This window comes from Ambystoma mexicanum, chromosome 4q, assembly GCF_040938575.1.
Source record: "Ambystoma mexicanum isolate Mex_15411 chromosome 4q, UKY_AmexF1_1, whole genome shotgun sequence".
Taxonomy (NCBI): Eukaryota; Metazoa; Chordata; class Amphibia; order Caudata; family Ambystomatidae; genus Ambystoma; species Ambystoma mexicanum.
The window spans coordinates 782,461,867-782,479,449 of NC_090928.1; the positions used below are offsets into that span (position 1 = coordinate 782,461,867).

The 17,583-nt window shown below is 46.8% G+C and overlaps 1 protein-coding gene across 1 annotated transcript in view; it reads left to right on the plus strand.

Annotated features, from left to right (window-relative positions):
- SNRPB2 (small nuclear ribonucleoprotein polypeptide B2) overlaps window positions 1-17,583 on the plus strand; it is a 152,975-nt gene that overhangs the window by 73,320 nt on the left and 62,072 nt on the right. The window lies entirely within an intron of this gene.

Consider the following 17,583-nt stretch of genomic DNA (forward strand, 5'->3'; position numbering starts at 1 on the left):
TGTACAGGCTCCCACTTCCTCATCCACAAAAATGGTCTCCAGAGAATAGCATGCCGCCATCACCACCCCATCCCCTGCCCCACTTTTTTCCTACCACACTCCTTTCCTACCACATACTAATCCGTTCGCTCTGCACTACCACCAAGCCAGCACCCAAACTGATGCCCGCATAGTCCAAAAGCTACATACTGTCACTAGTCCACACACATTCATTACCAATAACGAACCAAAAAAGACCTACCGGATCCACGGTGCAACGAGGTGTAGCAGACTCAGATCACGGACCTACACCACCGCACTTTATCCTGTTCAGGACTGCACAAAATCTAAGCAATCCAAACTGATCCCAATTCACGGTAGCATCAGAGCCCAAAGACTTTGGTCTCGAACTACAAACTGTACTAACATATTTGTCCCTGCCTCTCCTACCACCATAGGCACGGTATATATACATCAGTCTACCAAGCTAAACCATCCAAAATGATCACCACATCCAAACAAACCACCCCCATTCAGAGCACTAACACATGTTTAACAACTTCAGCCCAGTCGCCACCCCCTACGCACCTCAAATCAGCACTCATTAATGCAAGTTCTATAGCCGCCCATGCATCTGTAATACATGATTACATTATTGAACGGCAATTGGATCTACTTATAGTGACCGAAACCTGGCTCCACCAAGCTTCTGGACCAATACTCTCCATCACCATTCCTCCGGATTACACTATCCTTAGGACTGACAGAACAAAGTCAGAACGAGGCCCAGGTGGTGGAGTAGCCATTATTGCCAAAACCCAACTTAAGATAAGAGCCTGCTCCATCGAGAGCCCAGACGGGTACAAAATCCTATTAGCCAAGCTAGCCACTAACCACAAAACTACTAGCAACATAGTAACTATTTACAGAGCGCCCAATACTAATTCACAGCCTGACCTAGACATACCTTTACTACGAACGCCACCCATCAAACCTAAAACAAAATGTATAATCCTTGGCGATCTGAATCTCGGCTTCAACGATGCCCAAGATCATAAAGCAGAAGCACTACACAGTGCCCTGAAAGAGATGGCTTTCACACAACTCGTGAACGCAGCCACCCATGTGAAAGGGAGAATGTTAGATTGGATTCTACTACTTAATACCTCAGTATCCATAGAATCCATTAACACATTAGTCTGGTCAGACCACCATAGTGTAAACTTCTCCTATCTTATGTAATGAACCAGACTTGCCTAAATCGATCATACCAGAATTTTATGTAAAGAGGAATATCCGCACACTCAGCAGAAAACCTCAACCCAATGCTAGTAAATGCCCTCAATTACAAAAGGATTAGCATAAGTGCCTTACGAACACAATAGACAACCTAGCACCATGTGTGACTAAAACTAGACGCAAGGACAAAAAAATCTTCCTTCTGGTTTAATGATGAACTAGTCTCACTCAGACGAACTAAACGATCGCTTGAACGCTACTTCAACAAAACCCACAATTCAGAAGCCGCTGACGCATTCAACACCGCAAATAAAATATATAAGCCATCATTGCACATAAAGCAGATGCGCTCAATACTAGGATCAGCAATGCCTCTTCAGATACAAAAGTTATTTTCCATCCTCAAGCTGGAGCTGGAAAAAAACTATCCCAATCACTAACCCAGTTCAACCAAGTAAATAATGCACCACTATTCAAGATGCCCTTGCCACCAAAATCAAACTCCTATAAAATGATCTCTAAAATAAACCTACTATCTGGGGAAAAAAACATAATCTCGAACCCCAATACTAAGTCCACAGGAGGCATCACCCCCACATTCAATTTCGTCCCAGTCTCCCAAGAAGTAGTACAAAATAACCATAGCCAAGCATCAAACTGCAAGTGGACAACTTCCAGCACATCTAAACTATGCGCCCCCCACCCTCACCCCCATTATCACTGATTTTGTGATTTCTTCTTTTACTTCCAACCTGGTCCCAGCCAGTATTAAAGAAGCGTAGGTCACGCCACTATTAAAAAAACCTACTCTAGACCCACTATCCCCTACCAACTGTTGGCCCTTAACTACTGCCCCCTTCCTTTTTAAAATCGACAAATTGCATATGACCAAATACAAACCCCTCTTGAACAAAACAACCTATTAGGGGCTAGACAATCCAGGTTCAGGCCCAACCATAGTACTGAGACAGCCCTTATGGATTTTAAAAGCCAAAGAGATGTTGATCGCGCTCGTACACCAGTGTTTCAGAGCGCGACAAGGCAAGGGAGGGGAACAGGGAGACCAAAACGGCGATCTTACTAGGCCCAGTGACATTGAGAATGCGCAAGTGCATGGAAGGGGGCGAAATGAAGTGCGAAGCAGGAGAAACAGATAAATAACAATAAATGATAAAGGCAACAAACAGTGGTAGTGCAGCCAGCAATTTGCAAGTGCTTGGTTTAAGGCAGCAGACAGGGTAGGTCTGATAAGTGCAGGAAGAAAAAGGGGGGGGGGGCTGTATGGGTACAGATACAGACCCCAGTGCAAGGGGTGGCCCGGAGGCAGTGCAGGAGGGTGGCAGGGTGAGGAGGTACCTGGGCCCGGAAGACAGACGGTGGCCAGGGTGCACAGTTCCAAGAGACAACAGGGGAGAGGGGGAGCGAAGGCAGAAGAAAAGAGGAAGGTCTTGAGGTGCTTCCGGAGATGGTTCTCCTCAAGTTTTAGATTGGCAGGGAGGCTGTTCCAGAGGGAGGCCTCGGTCAAAGACTGAGATCTACCCCCAGCTCGTTTCTTTGAAAAACGACTGACCCTGAGGGAGTTGGAGGTACAGGAGCGAAGAGCTCGAGAGGGGAGGTATTTGCGGAGGGATAGCTTAAGGTATTTTGGACCCAGGCCCCAGAAAGCCTTGTGGACAATGCAGAGAGTTTTGAATGTAATCCTTGCATCCACTGGGAGCCAATGGAGAGATTTCAGAGCTGGAGAGATGATACCAGGGCTTGAGGCCAAGGACAAGTCCCACAGTCCTGTTCTGGATTAGTTGCAGAGGGCGGAGAGTAGAGGCAGGTAGATTTAGAAAGAGGCTGTTGCAATAGTCCAAGCTAGAGAGAACCAGAGCTTGGGATACCATGAGCTTCTGGGGGAAGGAGAGGAAAGGCAGAGTACCTCTGAGGAGGTGCAGTAGGAAGTTTGACTTTTTAGAGACCTCAGAGATGTGGGCAGAGAAGGAAAGTGTGGAGTCAAAGATGACCCCCAAGTTCTAGGGCCAAGGGAGGCCGGCCATAGAGTGAGGGGATAGGATGGTGAAGGGGTGCCAATGAGGTGTGTTAGGGAGAATTCTCATTCTATGGCTAATTTCCCTTACCTATAGAGTCCCACAGCAGCTTTGCTAGATTTGAAGGGTTTGTTTTCTTCTCCTGCTAAGAGTGTGACTCTTTTTCCCACTCTTAGGCATATTTGCTATGTGTTTTCTAGGCTATGTTTTTGTGTTTAATGTCTATGGGGTTTATCTCCCCTCCATAGGAACCATCTTTATCCACATGTGTTACAAAACACCCTCCGTGCAGTGACACGGGTGTCGTAGCGACCCCCAAACATAGACTCCATACCCTGGGACAGACTACTGTCTCCCAAGGCATGTAAAGTCCCCATTGACTTTACTAGTCAATCTTTATGAACAAAACCAGTACAACCCAACTTACTATGGAGGTACTGGCAAGGATTAATAGTTTTTCCCTTATGTTCATTTTCGAGAGGGTACCGTACAGTCCCTCTCTCAAATGTTTCTGGCTGGTGGCAGTGGTTACTACCAAAAATATTCGACCGCGAATATTTCCCTATGGGATTTTCCCATTGTTTGAGGTTACCACATTTACTGACAGCCTCTAACATGCCGCTGGTTTATTTTTATATTAACTTTACTCCGGTAGGTTTTATTTGCCAGAACTTTCATATAAATCCTTTCTTGTGTCTTTCTCTAAACTCCTAACCCAGGTCGGGGATCCTTTGTTCGTCCTTTTGGTGGGCTTCTGCCAAGAAGCCCTCCTTTCAGGGCGCCACCGAGTCTGGTGTGGATGTGTGGGAGGGGGGTGTAGGACCCCTGGACAGGGTTGCCTCAGCAACCCATGTTGCACTCTGCCCTGATGGGCTGAAGGGTCTCCCGCCAGGATGACCACTCCACTGTGTGAGTGACAGCTAGGCTGTATGAATGGGGATCTTTTTGCATAAAAGCAGGGTCCTGAGGACTGGAAGAGCAAGACGTCTCCACTGGAACTAAGAAGCCGAAGAGGAGAGAAGCCAAAGACATCTGCAACAACTGAACCACCGGTGAAACCCTGCTGCAGCGTCTCACCACTTTTCTCCACACGACGAGAGAAGATCTTCATCTGCAAGAGCCTTCTTCCCTTGAGCTGGTGGGGCCAACCAGTTTGCCGATAGCCTTCCCGGACCTGTCTTGGTCGAATCGCCAGTACCCTGTACTCAGAGATCGGATAGCCAGGCACCCGTCCACCCGGACCGCAATTTTAAAGGAGCGTACCTTTTTATTTGTTGGGCAGCATCACGGCTGGTTTCATCCCTCGGCAGTGCAGTAACTTGAGCCTCTCTTCCTCTGCTGGATCTCCCAAACTGCAGGAACTGCCGGGAACAACTGCCACCGCAGGAGCCTCTTCTTCATTTTAAGGTACTTTGTTCCGCCATGCCTCCCTTTCCGCGCGGTAGTGCTAAAGGTGTTTTAAATCCTTTACCTACCTGTTCAGTTGGCCTCCCCATCTTCTAACATTGTCTTTCACCTTCTGCATCCACCTTTTCGAATCGTTTTACAAAGACTTGACTGCAGCTACAAGAACAATTTACTCCTGGGCCCTTTGCCCTGTACCACTGACTCTGGCACAGGCCTATTGACTCTGGTTGAATTTGTTAGAACTGCCTTCTCTAGATTGCTTCTCAACTAGAACTGTGTTGGTGCACCCACTTCTTATAATCACCTTCTTCCCACTTTCCAAACTTGTGAAGTGCCATTTTGCTCGGTTTTCATTTAAGTATTATACAAACTAAAGTGCTGCCTTGCCTAAACTTGTTCACAAACTTATGGGAAGTGTTGTTAGGGTGTGTAAGAAGATATTTCTGTATCTTGTGTTTTCCCTCCCTTGTGAGAAATTGATAAGAGTGCCATTTGTGTTTGGTTTTCACTGTGCCGTTTTGCTCAGTTTTCACTCTTGCTCAGACTTGTCTACAATTTAACTAGGGAGTTGTGTATACTTTTCTTGACTGATTTTAACTTGCTTTTATAACTGATTAATGTATTGAACTAGAAGTGTGTAATGAATATATATATTCTTTTTAATACAAAGCTTTGTCAGTGTTTCCTTGTACCCTAGTATTGTAGTCCTATTGTGTAAACCCTGAATACTGCTTATTGCTCATGCCTGTAGTCTTAATCTTCTGTAGTGCTCCCTAAAGTAATTGCACAGGATTCTGCCTAACCTGGAGGATCGCCGTCTTGCTGGCATTCAGACAATGATCATTGGCGGCACACCAATCTTCAATGGCAGTTAGGCAATCAGAGATGAGAGAGATGAGAGATCGGTCAGCGTAGCACTGGAAATTTGAGCAGAGTGGCAGTGCAGTGGGTGAGAGTTGCCAGGTATTGGTTGAAAGGCCAGGGCGAGAGGTTAGACCCCTCGGGAACACCACAGGTAGAGAGGAAGATGGATGAAAGGAAGGAACCAAGTTGGATTTGGGAGGGTCGATCTGAGAGGAAAGCGATGTCAGCCAGGCCAGAGCCTGATCAGTGATACCGAGGTTTTCACGGAGACGGTTGAGCAGGATGGTATGTTTGACTGTGTCAAAGGCAGAAGAGAGATCGAGGAGGATGAGGACAGAGAGACTGTTAGTCAAGGTTGGAGAGCAGATCTTCACTGATGTTCAGGAGAGCAGTTTCCGTGCTTCTGGCAGCTCTGAAGCCAGACTGGTGGTCATGGAGACAGCCAACAGAATTGGAATGAAGGTTAAGCTGCGATGGCCAACTTTCCCAGGAGTTTGCCCAGAAAGGGAGTAATGGAAATTGGGCGATAGTTAGCTGGACAAGAAGGATCAGCTGTGGGTTTCTTGAAGAGGCTGCACAAAGGAGTGCTTTAGAGTGGAGGGGAAGGATCCCAAGGCAAAGGAGTGGTTGCAAAAATCAGCAAGGGCCGGAGCGAGTCAATGTGGTCCTTGATGGTTTTCGAGGAACAGGGATGAACCCGTTTTGACAAGGCTTTCATAGATCGGACTTGTCTAGTGACCTCGTCAGGGGAGAAAAGAGGAAAGGACGAGAAGGATGGGGGGGGGGCGTTGGCTAAAGGAGGGTTAGCAAGCACAGATGGAGGGGTGTAGGTGGAGAGGCTGGACAGAATTTTTATTTGTGTTTTTTTTTTTTTTTTTTTTAATGAAGTGCGGGCACAAGGGCTTTTTAAAGAGCCTGGGAGGCAACAGGATGGGTAGAGACTGCAGCAGGGTTGGCCAGCTCCTTGTAGATTTCTAAGAGTTCGGCCCTGTTAGATGCCGCAGAGACACGAGCTTGAATGTGGACTCTCTTCTTGGTGAGGACAGAGTCGGAATTGCCTTTGTAGCAGGCGACAGGCCTGTTTGTCAGAGGATGAACAAGAAGTCCTCCATTACCTCTCAGCCGCCCTACACTTACGTTTAAGTGTAGCTAGATCAGCCATACCAGGAATTACACTTGGCTTTGGACTTCAAACGGGTCCTCATGAAAGGGGCAAGAGCATCAAGCGTATCAGAAATTGAAGAGTAGAGCAGAGACGGGGCTGTGTCAGGCTGTGAGTTAGCCAAAGGTGGATGGGTGGGCAAGGGGGGGGGGAGACAAAATGGCGGCACAAGCCTCAACTGACACACTCTTCATGGGCCGGATGTCTGAGAAGGTAGGTGGCAGTGTTGGGCTTGGGGGGGGGGGGGGGGGGGAGAGGTGGTGAGGCGGGGGGAGAGTGAGAGATGAGATGAGAGGAGAGGGTGATCGCTCCATGAGAGAGGAGTGGTCAGAGGGATGGAGAAGGGGGGGGGGGGGGTCAGAGGAGATCAAGACATTGAGTGTGTGCCCTGTAGAGTGAGTCGGGCCAGGGGGGGGGAGGATGGACGGGGAGAGGGAGTCGCAGAGGTCACGGAAGAGTACAGAGGAGGAGCGAGGAGTGTCTAAATGTATATTGAGGTCACTGAGGAGGCGGAGGAGGAGTTGAGTGGTAGAGGCCAGGAGGGAGAAGGAGAGGTCTGCCCACTCAGAGAAATTAGGTGATTTGACCAGGAGGCCGGTAGATGGTAACCACAGTAAGAGAATGGTTGGGCGAGAGAGAAAGCCTACAGGCAAGGCATTCAAAAGAGGCGTAGGTCTGAGTGAGAGGTAGGAATCCACTCGGGAAAGATCAGGGCTACCCCGCCACCGGACCACAAGGATCTGGGTGCTGAGAGGATCTTGTAGCCATCAGGTATGAGCGTGTCAAAGCTCGTGACAGAGCTGGCCGTGAACCATGTCTCAGTAAAACCAAGGACATCAAGGTCTAGTCCTTCAAGGAGGTGGCAGATGTCTGATACTATCCGAGACACAGGAAAAATTGGCATATTATTGCTGCTGGAATTATCAGCAGCGTTCATCCTTGTAGACCATGACAAACTCTGCGAAATACTAAATAATGACTTTCATTTCTCAAATGACACCATACTCTGGATCAAATCCTTCCTAGCTGAACGAACATCCAGTGTCTCTTTCGGCAATGAGGCCGCTGAACCCATAGGAGTTCCCCGGGGCTCTTGCCTCTCCTCCACCCTTTACAATGCTTATACTAAACTTCTATATTCTATCAGAAAACAAACTGTACTGGACCAGCATCAGTATCATCATCATCATCATCATCATTTACTGGAACCCTCAAACCTCATTGGACGTGCAGTTCTTAAACTCCACCGGGAAAGAGCTTGGCGTCCTATATGCAGAAAAAGACGTGGTGAACATCATAATTTGTGGGGACTTAAATGCTAGGGGCCCTGCACTTTCAGATGAGAAGAAGCAAGCAAAGCGCCAGCTGAAATAAAAGGAGCTCGCTGGCAAGAGATAATGAACTCTCGGGGCTGCCATAACATCAGCCAGGCTTTCCCTAACCAAGATCGCCACCCAACGTGGGAAAGAGACTCTTCAAGTGCAACAGTAGACTACATCTTTGCATCAGATGGCATCCTGAAGCTTGTCGCCTCTTTCGAAGTCGTAAAAACCGCTGCAAGCGATCACAACCTGCTGAAAGCAACCTGGGCCGCCCCGAACAGAGTGGCGCTACCCTTCACTTGCGGCTGAAATCAATTGCCAAGGAAATCACCTAAAGCTCACAGCCAGCAGCATCAAAGCTTTAACGCTCAACTACCAATGAATGATGGATCGCAACGAACCGAATGATCCTCCCGAACATGATTATCAACCTCTACTGAGCCCATACAAGGCAAAGACCAGAAAAAACCCTAACCAAAGCGGACCAAGTATCCACCAATATGACAAGCTACTGGTAGCAAAACAAGCCCATTTTTGACGCATAAAGCGAAAGGCAAACAACACTAAGTTACCTATGGACCAACTTGAGCTCAAAAGCAAAACCAATCTATACAAATCATGGTTAAAGAATCACAGAATTGCCCTCGATCAAAGAGATGCCGAAGCAATGTTGAGGACACTGGTGGGAAAGAATACTAAAGACTTCTGGACATTAATAAAATCATCAGGGGCACGCACCGAACCATCTCGGGCGAACTGTGTGTGCGAAGCAACCTGGATAGCCCATTTCAGGACGCTCTTCTGTGAGGCTCAAGATGCCACGGCCAACTTCTCCATTGATAAGAAAGCTCGCTGGCTCGACCTCCATCAAAGAGGATATCCAAACAATGATTCATAAGCTCAAATCCTCACAGGGACCGGATGGAATCCCTAATATCGATCTCCAAAACTTCCCAGGAGAGTGGTCTACCCTTATCAGCATGATATTCAGAAAAGGCGCCTCTAAGATCACTTCCGTTGGACTACATCTGTGGTGGTGACAATATTCAAGAAGGGCGACAGGGCCGATCTGCAAAACTATCGACCAGTCTCCCTCCTTGACATCCTCGGGAAACTGTTCGGCATGCTCCTCCTGAAATTCCAAGCTTCGGCAAAGAGTGCACCTACCCACCAACCCTTTCAGGCCGGTCTTCTGAAAAATTCGGGGACTACAGTAAATTTCATGATCCTGAAAAGCAAAACTCATGAGGGGACCTCAAGGGCGTACTTAGCGTTCATAGACCTCACACAGGAATTCGACAAAGTCGACGGGTCGTTGCTATGGACCAAGCTACAGTCTGGGAACTGCCCGGAAAACCTCCTGGAGCCGATAAAAGCCCTCCACCTTGGAACATCTATGAGAGTGAAGCTAAACAGAAATGGGACCCTATCGGACGAAATTCCGACAAGTAGAGGCGTCAAGCAGGGATGTCCGCTAGCGCCAGCACACTTCATAGCCTTCATAGGGGACTATAAAGATGAATCCGCCTCCGTGAGAGCATTTCCACCGAACTAGGTGGTGCCCTGGTCAGCAGAATACTGTATGCAGACGATATTACTCTGCTTGACCAAACCCCGATTGGCCTGAAACGACAACTAGCCAACCTGTCGGACTACATCGGACGTAACAAGTTTAGAAATTAAAGAAAATAAAGGTGAAAAGATGGCAACTCGAACATCAAAGTAGAAACAGTGACCGAATTCTAATTCCTGAGAGTAATGATGGACAACACCCGCTCAGAAGTGAGGATGCAAAGACTCATCTGGTCCAAGGCTCGCATTCTGACGACACAAGCAAGAATGTTGGACAACAAATTTGGCCGTTTTTCCATGCTCCCAGTAATCGAGTACTACAAAGCTAAAGTTATCCCCTGTCTGATCTACGGCACTGAGGCAATGCCAACGATCCCGGAAGCAATATGGCAAAAAATCGAAGGCTTCTTTTGGAGATCTGTGATGTCCTTTCCAAAATCAACTTCATTACCGGCAATCAGGAGAGAAGAGAGCTAGGTCTCGTTTCCCTAAAGGCAATAACGGGAAACGGACCGTGGCTTGTCGCTGTACCGCAAAATCCTACTACCGGATGCTCTGCACCTATATAAACTGATAAATACAGAAATGAAGGACAGCAGCTTCAAAATGCTGACAACTTGGGCATCCAAACAAAAACCTTCTTACCTCCATATACTGCAGAGTGGAAGACCTGACCCAAAATCCCCTAAGAGTAAAAAAAAAAAAAAAAACTAGAGGAACTCGACTGGATCTCCACCTTGGAAAAGGCGGGAAAGAACAAACTTTTAACCAGATTGCCGACACTTCCTATGAAACAAAGGGACACTGCAGAAGTCTACAAAAGATTTTCAAGTAAATCGCAGAGACAGATTTACCTAAGGGCAAGATTAAATCTTCTGCCAGCGAACGAAATCCTGCATGTAATGGGTCTCTCAAGCACCAACATCTGCAGGCTTTGCAAAAAAGACGACAATATTGACGTCACTTACTGACATCATGCTCGGCGCTAGGAAAAATCAGACCGATCTACCTGTCCCCCATTCTAGAGAGTTCAGCTTTCCGTGAGGAAGTGGCCTGGTGGCCACTCCTGGTAAGCGGTCAAACGTCATGGTCAATCGCCACTGCAAAAATCTTACAAACAGCCTTAACATTAATTGAAGCCACAAAACAAGAAATCTACCCATAAGAACATTAACATGAAATTGTTAGTGACTACAAAAATCACCAACCTTGAACCCACTTTGTAAAACCAAATATTTTTGGTAAATACAAATAAAAAAAAAAAATTCTATTTTCAGCACTAGACGATAATGGTGTCATCTACACTAATTTTGCAGATGACACCCAGATCCTCATCCCTATCACTGGGGACTACACCCAAGATATCCAGACCATCAAAGTCTATGCCATCATTCAAAACTTGATGGCACTGAACAGCCTTGTCTCAATGATGAGAAAAAGGTTCTCATCGTAGGTTCATAAAAAAGAATAAGCATCCTCCATCCAGACTACTCGCACATCAATATTGAAGGTACCCTGATCCCAGTACTCAAGCAAGTTAAAAGTCTGGGGATATATAGACACAACCTCTCCATGAACAAACATATCAGCCCTCTCCTCATCCACAGCATATACCGATAAACTCATTGCACTCAGTCGCCAGTTCCTCACTCCGACAAACTGCATCACTCAAGCTAGAACGCTGATCTCACCAAACTTGATTACTGCAAAGCCTTCCTACTTGGAACCTCCAAAACAAATATCAGTAAGATTCAACTACTGCAAAATAAAGCCCTGAGAGCGGCTCTAGGCATAAAGAAATCGGACCACATTAGGTGAGAAAATCATTGGCTGCCTATCGAAGCCAGAATCATTTTCAAAACACTGTTGTACATAAATACATGTCGAATAAAGCACCCAGCTACCTCACCAACACTATCAAGAAAAAAATCTCTTGGAGGGCCCTTTTCCTTTTGCGCCCCCGGTAGCTGCACCCACACATGTGAGGTACCTTTTTCGTCGGGATACCTGTGGGAACGCGAGAAGGTATAACCTCTGTTGTTGGCGACTTGTTTCGGTGAGTGGACACAGGGAAATGTCTTTGAAATTGGCTGGAAATGACCATTCGCAGACATTTTGCTCTGGCCACACACCGCCAACAACACTTGGCCTACCTTCCCACATCCCCACACGTGTCCCGATGAAAAAGCTACCTCACATGTGTGGGTGCACCTACCAGGGGCGCAAAAGGAAAAGGCTAACCCACTGGTAACCCCAAGCCTTTCGCCACTGCCCATTTTGTTCATGTGGGCAACCTACAGATTTGGCCCTAGGGTGTCGAAGCCAGCAAGGAAAACAGGAAACCCCATGCATTTCCGAAAAGAGGACACCCGTGGGAATCCAGAGGTCTGACTTGCGCAAATCGGCCCAGAATCTACTACCCAGAACCCCCGGCAAAATCCAGATTTGGGGGGTAAAAAACACAATTTCCAGACATTTCACTCTGCTCAGCCACCGAAACACGCTGGCAACAACAGATGTCATACCTTCCCACGTTCCCACAGGTGTCCCAATGAAAACGGTACCTCACATGTGTGGGTTCACCAATCTAGCTGCAATGGGAAAAGGCTAACCCACTGATCACCACAAAAGAGTTTGGGGAGATAACCTACAGATTTGGGCATAGGGTGTCCAAGCCACCAAGTAAAACTGGGAACCCCATGCATTTCTGAAAAGAGGGCACCAGTAGGAATCCACAGAGGTCCAACTTGCGCAAAGCAGACCAGAATGTTTTACCCAGAACCCCAGACAAAGTGAAAAATGTGGGTTTATTTTGGCACATTTCGGACTTCGCCGGGGCTTCTGGGTAATACATTTTGGGGCGATTTGCGCAAATCATGCCTCTTCGGATTCCCACGGGTGTCCTCTTTTCAGAAATGCATGGGGTTCCCTGTTTTCCTTGGTGGCTTGGACACCTGAGGCCCATATCTGTATGGTGTGCCGGTCGGCAGAGTCTGAAATTCTGGTCTGAAAACAGACTTGGGGTTACTTGTGTTTTTGGCTTTCCCCTTGGCGCCCAGGTAGGTGCACCCACACATGTGAGGTACCGTTTTCATCGGGACACCTGAGGAGATGCGGGAAGGTATAACATTTGTTGTGTTTGTGTGGTTTTCATAACGTTTTGACCCATTTGCTGGTGCCCTTTGTCACTCAACCCTTTCATTTCCCAAATGTGACCTACATTTAGTCGCTGCTTTAGGCACCATACACTTTTGTAACCTGCATAAGTCACCTACCCTTCAAAAGGTCTGCCTGTGCTCTTTCAAAAAATGTATGCTTGCCGTTCCTCACCACATTGGTTTTCCCGATTTACGCATGCTAAGTGTGTCTGTTCAGGCCGTCAGCGTAAAAGTTCTGTGTACCATGGCTATGTGTTTGGCTTGTGGTAATGCTTGTTTTGTAAAACACTACAAAAAATGTGTGCTCTCCTAGCTGCAAGAGTCGGGGAATGTAGCGGAGCATTGCTTTTCTCAAAATTCATAGAAGCCATTGCCGTACCAAGCCAACCATGTCCAACACATACCTTTTTTCGGTCATTTTCCTGCTTTTCCCCCAATCTATGGCAGTTTCCCCTACCTAGTTGTTGCCTGACCTACGCAAATCACCCCTTCCTAAACTTGGAATTATGTCTACTTTTCAGAAATATATGCCTTACTGTCCTCCAATTCGGCTTTTCTTCCATTCCGTCCAATTGGCAAAAATGGCCAGAATCGCCTACCTCTCACAAAACGGTTGATAACCACATCAAAATATTTTCTTTTCGTTTCCACTCAACCTGTCCTTGAAAGCCAGGAAATTGGGGAACTCGGCACAACAAACCATTTGTTCCTAGCTCTTACAAGGAAAAAAACCACAGGCTTCTTTGTACATCATTTTATTGGCATTCTTTGAAAAAACCCAAAATTTTCGCCCTTTTTGCTTATTTTCCTCTCACCCCCCTACAGCAACCTAGGATTCCTGGGGGGCGTTACGACCGCCTACATGTGGGGGGGGGGAATAAAAGGAGCCAAATTTGGCAGAGATATCTCATGTAACAAAAGTTACAAGCCATTGAATGGACACATCAAAATCGCCAAAAAAGGCCCTGGCACTGGGGAGAAATACCCATGGCACTTAAAGGGTGAATAAATTATTGTGTAAATAAATTAGTCTTTTACCAAGAAACCTTGAGTAGAAGTGTCCACTTGAACCACTGTGATTGAAAGTCCTTGTAGAACTACTTGTACTGCTCACATTCACTCTTAAAATAAGCCTGGCTGCTCAGCTCGCTACCAACAAACTGTGTGGTACAGACTTATACCAAAAGTTGGTCTTGCTTACACCTGTAGTCCTAATTGTGTGTGGTGGTCCCAGAGGGTACTGCATGCAATTCTGCCTAACACCGACTACCTATTGCCACCCAGTTCTGGTGCCTCGATCTCTGCGTCAATGCCAGCAGGACAGAGGTCATTCCCATTGGGAACCCTGCTCCCTATTTTTTCCCTCTACTCTGGCCATCCTCTATGGGCTCTCCCCCTGCTCCTTCATCTGAATCCAGAAACCAAAGTCCTTTTCAACTCCTCTCTCCTTCCTTCTTCACACTCGGGACATTGCCAAGAAGTCCTACTTTTAACTCTTCCTTCTCGAAGGAATTCTCCTTTTTTCTCACTTTCCCCCAGAAGGTCAGTTACCCGAGCCCTGCTTCTCTCTAGGCAGGACTACTGCAATAGTCATCTCCTGAATCTACATTTCTCCATTCTACAACCCCTCCAGCTAATCCAGTATTGGGGCAGCAAGACTTGTCCCTGGCCATAAGCCCAGGGACTGCATCTCCCCGGCCCTAATAACTCTTCACTGGCTCCCGGTTGCTGCACTGATTGCATTCAAATCCCCCTGCATCATCCACAAGGCTGTCTGGGGCCTGGCACCATGCTATCTGCAACTTTATCTTAAATACTCTCTGTAGACCACTAAGTTCCTCTGGCACCAACTCTTGTGTTTAAAGCGTTTCACTAAACAGAGGGCTGGAGGCAGATCAATTTCTTCAGCTGGCTCCCTCTTATGGAACAGACCCCCCCCCCCCCCCCCACATCCCCTCTCCTTCGCCTTGAGCAAGACTACCTCAAATTCTGGAAGCTCCTCAAGACTTTCCTCTTCACCTCCTCCTTCCCTTCTCACCCTGCCCCCCTCTGCTAATCTCACAGTTGCTGTGATTGGTGACCAGGACCCTTATGTATCCTTCGGGATCCTGGCCTCCCACACCCAATCACTCCAGCCTATGCCCACCTTGCAGCACTTGCCTCGGCACCCACCGGTCTTCATCCTGTAGTCTTGCACCATCTACCCAATGTGGTTTCAGGTCGCATAGCACTCCCCATACTATGCACTTCATCTGCTGCTCACTCAAGAGCTCTGACATTCCAGCACCTACCCCTACCCCCACTCCCCCTCTTCAAGCTGCACTTGCAAGTTCTGAATACTCACAAGGCATTGTAGGTTTGTCATTATCTTCCACTGTATTTATATTTTTTTCAAGCCCATGTTCCCCTCCCTGTTGCCTTGTGGCCGCTTTGAAACAGAATTGAATTACTGTATAAGCGCCTAACAAATGCACAATAGATAAAATACAGAAGATATGGTGCGTAAAACGTATCCATCCAGGATAGACATCTCCCCGGGCAACACAGCTTTCTCTCACACATACAAACAAACCAGTGCAAGAACACACATCGAAACTGCACAAACCCACTTGGTTTTTCACAGAAAAGGATCCTCTTTTCAACAGCAGAACACCAAATGCCCAAACTTTGCATTTAGGCACCCAAAACCGGGGTCACCATGCAATGCACTATGGATGAACTGGCGTAGGATATATTCATATGCCCCACCCACACTTGATTACTTCGCAAAGTAGTACACAAACTACTTAAGCTTCAACCATGGTTTTCCTTGCATCAATATGGGCGAGGTAGCCGTGGTACGCCAACCTCCTGATAATGTCTGTATGCCCACTGATCTAACTCTTACCAGTCTACGACCAACTTAGCAGATGCAGCAAATAACACACCCAAGCCCACAGGCAACCACCATGGCTCCTTTATTACTGTTGCCCCCACAATGCATGGACATCTCGTGAAACCCCAACACTAGGCACCGCTGCTTTAACAAATGAAATCAATTGTTCATGTGGTGTACAAAAAAGCACATTAGAATCATTAATTGCTCACCCGGATGCCTCGTTACCTACTTGCTTTGTTTAACTTGGGCTTAGTGTAAAACTCACTCATAGTGCATTTGGCAGCATATACTACCTCACAACGGAAGGGGGTCATCGTGGAGAGTACCTGTAGTGAAGGCATTCATAGAAGGCGTAACACCTATTTAATGGTATCTCCTTAACACGTAGGTCCACACACCCTGCACTACTCGCCCTACCTGAGACTGATCTGCTCCCCACTGTTATGTTATCGGGCATTTGTATAGCACCTTTTACCATTAGTATGATTCCAAAGCTAGGTCTGTTGAATGGCCTCGAACTCTAGTCCTGGTCATAGCAGCGAATAGTGGAGTAAAGTGCTCCTTTTTTTCTGTTTTTTTTCTTTCTTTTCTCTGCTTCCATCACTGTGTTCTTCCCCCCGATGATCCCAAAGAGCTCCTTTCCCGGTGCTAGGTCCGCGTTCAATAAATACCCTAATAATAATGTACCTACCAGTCACACAAACCCCGGCCTGGTTTGGATCTAAACGCTGTTTTAAAAAAATTAATGGGACCTCCATTTAAGCAAATTCATAAAGCCCCTTTAAATTAAATTGCCTAAAAGTTGCTTTCCTCATAAGGTGCCTCGTTCCGAAGGATAAGTAAACTGCAGGCTTAGTTTCTGAACCCTTCATCACCATACTCAAAACGTAGTGGTTTTAAGATCACAGCCACACTTTCCACCAAAATACAATTCCAAATTCGACGTAAACCATTCAATTGAGTTCCCATCTTTCTTTCCCGATGCACAGAATAGGAGAGACTGCACCACAGACTTAATGTTCTAGAGCGGTAATGGTCTACCTTTGCTAAACCAAACAAATAAGCAAAATAGACCAATTCTTGTTTCAATGGCAACGGGGAGAGGGTATCTAGTAACAAGATGGATTGTTTTATCAGCATATGTAGCTACAGCTCTGCTATACCTTGGCAAAGAACCCCTTTTCCTTTACCCCTAAAGCACACGCTACAAGCAGCACCAGGGCAAAGCTGGCCTTCATTGCAAGCATACAGTTGGATGCATGCGTTCACTCAACCTTGCTGTGTGGTAACACAGGCAAGAGCAGATTCTCAAAGGCGACCAGCAGTATTAAGCCTTTGTTTTCAACTGTTCCTTCAGTTCCACCATCCCCTTAACCAGGTACTGCTTGCTATCTTTTCGAAGCATGTGCATTTAGGCAGATTCACAAGCCTCAAAAGACCAACACTTCTACCAGTAATGGTATACCTGGCTTGTATTCACTTAGAATTAAATGCGCCTGCCCAGCCACACCCTTCACCCCCCAAGGCTCAGTATGAAACACAGCTACACTTACGCCAGTACATGTCCGTGACATGTCTGAGAATGTCGCCGTGGGAGGGATCATGGGTTCCTGTACACATATTGTGGGCTTAGTGTGATGCCGCTCCCCTTTTTTCTTTGAATTAACAAAAACATGTACCACTGCGAGTCAACCACTAGATGGCACCCCATGTTAACACATGTGATACTAAGCAACTGCAACACACAGATACTACTACTGGATAAGTAATATTTGTCCTATATATTTTCACAATAGAATACCTATTCCATTCTTTTGAACTGAAGATAATTTTATAAGTGCTATAAAATAATTTGATTGTAAAGACAAAAGTAATTCTGGGCACAACTGAACCTATTCCCGCCCCCAATGTCCTTGCCTCCTTTGTCATGCATTCGGTCGCATCCTGTAGTTCTTAAGTTAGCCATAGG